The sequence below is a fragment of the Acomys russatus genome, chromosome 11 (assembly GCF_903995435.1).
Source record: "Acomys russatus chromosome 11, mAcoRus1.1, whole genome shotgun sequence".
NCBI lineage: Eukaryota > Metazoa > Chordata > Mammalia > Rodentia > Muridae > Acomys > Acomys russatus.
This window is the reverse complement of record NC_067147.1, coordinates 52,077,917-52,084,342: the sequence shown is the minus strand read 5'-3', so window position 1 is coordinate 52,084,342 and position 6,426 is coordinate 52,077,917. Positions and strand designations below refer to the sequence as shown.

Genomic DNA, 6,426 nt, shown 5'->3' with positions numbered 1-6,426 from the left:
CCGCCTGCCTCTGCCTCCCGAGTGCTGGGATTAAAGGCGTGCGCCACCACGCCCGGCTGGCCATTGCAATTCTTATAAAGAAAAAAGTTTAATTAGGGGTGGCTTACGGTTCAGATGTTTAGTTCATTCTCATCACGGTGGAAAACTCTGTGGCACACAGGCAGACGTGGCCAGGTAGCTGCGAGTTGAATATGTGGATCAGCAGGCGGCAGGAAGAGAGAGCCACACTGGGCCTGGCTTGAACTTCTGAAACCTTAAAGTCCACCCCTAGTGACACATTTCCTCCAACAAGGCCACACCCACTCCAACAAGGCCACACCCACTCCCAACAAGGCCACACCCACTCCAACAAGGCCACACCTCCTAAATGCCACTCCCTCTGGACCTACCAGGGCCATTTTCACTCAAACCACCAGAGAGTTTATTTGGCTTACACTTCTGGTTTTTTTTTTTTGTGTTTGTTTTTTGTTTTTTTTGGTTTTCGAGACAGAGTTTCTCTGTGTAGCCTTGGCCATCCTGGACTCACTTTGTAGACCAGGCTGGCCTTGAACTCACAGCGATCCGCCTGCCTCTGCCTCCCGAGTGCTGGGATTAAAGACGTGCGCCACCACGCCCGGCTTTGGTTTACACTTCTGGATCACTATAGTTCATCACCAAAGAAAGTCAGCACAGTAACTCAAGCAAGGCAGGAACCTGGAGGCAGAAGCTGATGCAGAGGCCATGGAGGGATGCTGCTTACTGCCTTACTCTTAATAGCTTGCTGAGCCTGCTTTCTTATAGAACCAGGACCATCAGCTCAGAAGTGGCCCCACCCACAATGAGCTGGGCCCTTGCCCATCAATCAGTAATTAAGAAAATGCCCTACAGGCTTGCCTACAGCCTCATCTAATGGAGACATTTTCTTCATTAAGGTTCCCTCCTCTCAGATGACTTTAACTTGTGTCAAGTTGACATAAAGCTATCCAGCACAAGAACCTATAAAAATTGCCTGACGCAGTGAACACTACATAAATAATTTTTTTTTTTTTTTTTAAATACAATACCAATTTGAGTTTGCCAGGTTTGAACTTTGGGAAAAGAATCTTCAGGGAGAACTGTGTATTCAAGACCTCTGGACTATGATTCAGCCAGAGTCAGCTGTCAAATTTTCCCACAGCTCAACGGAAAGTCACTGAACTCAGCAGTGGCAACCCTCCAGCGTCAGTCTGCTAGAACTCATGGCTGCCTCCTGAGCTCCGACACAATGGTGTTCTGTCAGGGATTGGAGTCTAAACAGGCTTGATAGGTTTTTTTTTTTTTTTTCTTTTTTTTCCCTGACTGAAATGCTAAGTGTCTTCAACTGTTTGTTTGCTTGCTTCCTTTGTTATCTATTTATGTTGCTATACCAACGGCACACTAAGACTCCGCTCTCTTCTCAACTGAACAGTGAGGCAAAGAAGAAAATATTTTGACTTCATACCGTCTTCCCAACAGAGACAATGATGTAGTTAGAAATTGTCACCGATCTAATCCCTAATCTGTCCCTAATCTCACATGTAGGTGCCCTAGGGTCCAGTCAGGAGGGATATTGTTATGATTGGATTCAAGGCAGTCGGTCACAGGCCTTTGTTGGCTGAGTCAGGAGAACTGAAGATTCCAGGAACACCTGGGCTAAATAACTAGTGATCCTGCCTCAAATAAAAACAGAAAAGAGTATAAATGCCTTCTTGAAATATATATGCATTAAGAAAAAAAAGACAAAATAACAAAAAGACCAAAGAGGTTGAGGGATTTAGCTCAGTGGTAGAGCACTGGGTTCAGTCCTCAGCTCTGGAAAAAAAAAGATGAAATATATATGCATACATGATATTACATATTATTTAATATACACTACATATACAGTTGAAGGCTGGCTGGTCTACATAGCTAATGAGACCCTAGCTTTTTTTTTTTTTTTTAAGATTTATTTATTTATACAGAAGAGGGCATCATACCACTTTTTTTTTCTTTTTCATATACCTTTCATTTTTTTTTTTGCATTTTTTTTATTAATTTATTCTTGTTACATCTCAATGTTTATCCCATCCCTTGTATCCTCCCATTCCTCCCCCCCCCCCTCATACCACATTTTAGATGGTTGTAAGCCACTATGTGGTTGCTGGGAATTGAACTCAGGACCTCTGGAAGAACAGTCAGTGCTCCTAACCACTGAGCCATCTCTCCAGCTCCCGAGACCCTAGCTTTACAAAATTGTTTTGACCCAGTGAGACAGGATAAGAGAGGTAGTGGGGGCAAGCCCCAAGGGGCTCTCGAGGAAATCATTAAGGAAGTTAGCACCTACATTAAGAAAATTGGCTACAACCCCGACACAGTAGCATTTGTGCCAATTTCTGGTTGGAAAGGTGACAATATGCTGGAGCCAAGTGCCAATATACCTTGGTTCAAGGGCTGGAAAGTCACCCACAAAGATGTTAGCGCCAATGGCAACACACTGCTGGAAGCTTTGGATTGTATCATGGCACCAACTCGTCCAACCAACAAGCCCCTGCGACTGCCCCCTCCAGGATGTCTACAAAATTGGTGGTATTGGCACTGTCCCTGTGGGCTGAGCGGAGGCTGGTGTTCTTAATCCTGGCATAGTAGTGGTTATCTTTGCTCCAGTCAATGTCACAACAGAAGTCAAGTCTGTTGAAATGCACCATGTAGCACTGAGTGAAGCTCTTCCTGGGGGCAATGTGGGCTTCAATGTAAAAAATGTGTCCTTCAAAGATGTTAGACGTGGGAATGTTGCTGATGACAGCAAAAATGGCCCACCAATGGAAGCAGCTAGCGTCACTGTTCAGGTGATTATCCTGAACCACCCAGGCCAAATTAGTGCTGGCTGTGCCCCTGTACTGGATTGCCACTCCCCTCACATAGCATGCAAGTTTGCTGAGCTTAAAGAAAAGATTGATCGTTGTTCTGGCAAGAAGCTGGAAGCTGGCCCTAAATTCTTGAAGTCTGGTGATGCAGCCATGGTTGATATGGTCCTTGGAAAGCTCATGTGTGTTGAGAGCTTCTTCTCTGCCTATCCTCTACTGGGTCGTTTTGCTGTTCGTGACACGAGGCAGACAGTTGCTGTGGCTGTCATCAAAGCTGTGGAGAAGAAGGCTGCTGGAGCTGGCAAAGTCACCAAGTCTGCCCAGAAAGTCCAGAAGGCTAAATGAATATTATCCCTAACAACTGCCACCCCAGTCTAAATCGGTGGAAGAACGGTCTCAGAACTGTTTGTCTCAATTGGCCATTTAAGTTTAATAATAAAAGACTGGTTAATGATAACAATGCATCATAAAACCTTCAGAAGGAAAGGAGAATGTTTTGTGGACCACTTTGTGTGTGTGTGTGTGTGTGTGTGTGTGTGTGTGTGTGTGTGTGTGTGTGAGAGAGAGAGAGAGAGAGAGAGAGAGAGAGAGAGAGAGAGAGTTTTAAATTATTAGTTTTCAAAACCAGTACTTTTTAATGGAAACAAAAAAATCTGCCACAGAATTTTGAGACCCATTAAAACAAGTTTAATGAGAAAAAAAATTTTGTTTGAGTCCCTCCTCTTTATAGATCAGACATTATTGTAACACACCTACATTTTTCTTTATGGGAAAATTATGTTTATATATAAATGTGTGTATCTATTGTATTTAATTTTTTAAATTGACACAGAATAATGTGTGTGTGTGTGTATGGCACCAGGTAATATTTTGGTGCACGTGTGTATTACATAATGTTCAACTCAGGCCTAAGATATGACTTCTTATTTACCACTTTTTGGTAATAAAAATATTGGCATTAAATACAAGAGTAGGAGGAAAGGTTCTCTTATTGAAGGCAGTTAGAACCCAGGCAAGGACACGGCTCTGGGAAGCAGAAGACAAGAGGCAGGGATCGCACTGTGGACCGATGAGGAGGTGCAACTGCGTGACACAAGGACCAAGACACAAGGAGAGTTGAGGGTCGACTTCCGCCACACCCTCAGCCCACTTGAGAGTCTCACGCAGGCAAGCAGATGCGCCAGCCTCTCTGGGTCCGTGTATTTCTACAGCTGCGATTCAAGAGCTGCTTATCTTCCCTCCAAGAGGCTTCTTGGAACGGAGCCAGTGGGAGTCCAGGCTCTGGGAGAGTCTCAACGGAGCAGATGGGGCAGTGGCAGCCAGCAGGCTTGTTGCCTTTGGCGGAGAGCACCATCCTGGAAGTGGATGTCTTGTGAGTGCGCCCGGGCAGGTTCTGCCATAGGTCTGAGCCAGGCAGCCGGCTTCTAGAATTTTCCCCATCTTCTCTGCATTTTCTGTGCCTGTTGAGAAGTTAATGCTTTCGGCCCCATGGAGTAGTCACAAGCGCGTGGTGCGCAGGCTCAGGGGGCCTGTGGCCAAATTGTCCTTCCCTGGAGCCACAGTGTTGTCCACTCTAAGGCTGTTCATAACAAGTTACGTAATCGCACTGGATTCTTTCAATAGTCTCCTCTGATGTGTGTGCTGTTACTGTCTGACTTTTACAGATGAGGAAGCAGAAGCTTAGACTTTTCACACCCTAACTACCCATTTAGACTTTGCCCTCCTCTGGCATGGTGAGGTGCATCTGGAATCTCAGCTAGTCACCAGTTTTAAGCAGAGGATCACTGGAGCCCAGAGTTCAAGACCAACCTGGGGAACCTAGCAGGTCTGCGTCTCAATTTTTTCCATCCTTTATTTACTTATTGGAGGAGAGGGTTGTGCTTGCTCCACCGTGCTCATGAGGAGGGCAGAAGATACTTGGCTGTGATCACTCTCACATTCTTTTTCTGTTTTTGTTCGTGTTTTTCAAGACACGGATTCTCCGTGTAGCCTTGGTTATCCTGGACTTGCTTTGTAGACCAGGCTGGCCTTGAACTCAGACATCTGCCTGCCTCTGCCTCCCTGAGTGCTGGGGTTGAGGGGCTTGGTCTCATCTTCTACCATGTGGATCCTGGAGAGCCATCTCCAACTGTTAGGCGTCATGCCGGGCACCCGTTGTGCACTTTCTCTGCTTGATTTTGGTCCTAGAATTTAGTATCCCTTACTATGTTACTTCTGTTACTTTTTCCTCCAACCCTCTCTTCCACCAGACCGGAGGTCCCTCTAGGGAAGGTCTTTGCTGCTGTCTTTATTGTTTGATCACAGTGTCTGTCCCCCAAGGCCTAGAATTATGTACTTAAATACAGGTTGAGTTAAAATAGTAATTCTTGGTAGGGATGTAAATTGGTATAGATTCTACGGAAGCTTATTCAACAATGGCAACGCTTGACATATCCTGACTTGGGCCCTTGCACCATGTAACTGTGAATTTAGCCTAGACACGAAAGGTTCACATGCGTGCACAAGATCATGAGTGAATGGATGTTCACTACAGCATTGTTTTCTAGTAAGAGGCTAGAAGCAATCAGCCTGGTCATCAATTTAGGGACTCTTTAAACAAGTCCCTAAAGTCTTACATGGATTCTAGATAGGACGAACAGAGACATATAAATATTTTTGTTTGGTTTTTCTTTTTCTTTCTTTTCTTTCCTTCTTTCCTTTTTTTTCCCCCCGAGACAGGGTTTCTCTGTGTAGCCTTGGCTGTCCTAGACTCACTTTGTAGACCAGGCTGGCCTCCAACTCACAGCAATCCACCTGCCTTTGCCTCCTGAGTGCTGGGTTAAAGGCGTGCACCACCACGCCCGCCTTGTTTGGCTTTTCGAGACAGGGTTTCTCTGTGTAGATTTGGCTGTCCTAGACTCACTTTGTAGCCCAGGCTGGCCTCGAATGCATAGCAATCCACTTGCCTCTGCTTCCAGAGTTCTGGGATTAAAGACATGCGCCGTCACACCTGGCTGGCATCCAGTTCTTGTACCTCGATCCTGGACCATAGAAATGGTTGGATAATACATGTTTGTTGTCTGAGGCCACAAATATTAAAGTCATTTGTCCTGCGGTAATAGACAGTAACACCTAATGTACTGTAATGCGTGACAGCAACAGACACAAGACCCAGCTCAAATTGTCCTCTGCCTTCTCCTTGCCCAGAGCAGCCTCTGCCTCCTTTAAATGTGCTCTGTGCTCACTGGTCACTTTGCACACTGCTGTCGTATTTTTCCATCCTCTCTCGGTTTTGGGCCTTTTCAGTAACCAGAGGCCAGAAACAGCTTACTTTCCTTTTGCTCCTTTGGAGAGAGCAAGTGTTTGAACAAAGAGATAAAGAAGTCCGTTTTGAGACGTGAGAATTGTGCCAGGAATGAGCTTTTCATTCATGCTTGGAAGCTCACTGATTTGAGGAGTGAACCCCAAGCAGGTGTTCAGTTTGGGAAGAATTGGGTTTTGCCTGCATCAGAGGTAAACGCCAGTGGCCAGTCCTCCTTGCATCTGGTTTCTGGTGATTTCACCCTCCTTGTGGGCAGCTCAGCCTTGTTGGCAACTGCGAGCGGCG

General features: G+C 45.6%; 1 pseudogene; it reads left to right on the top strand.

Moving 5' to 3' along the window:
* Positions 1-2,270: 2,270 nt before the first annotated feature.
* On the top strand, positions 2,271-3,185 carry LOC127195699 (elongation factor 1-alpha 1-like; annotated as a pseudogene).
* The last annotated feature ends 3,241 nt before the right edge of the window (positions 3,186-6,426 follow it).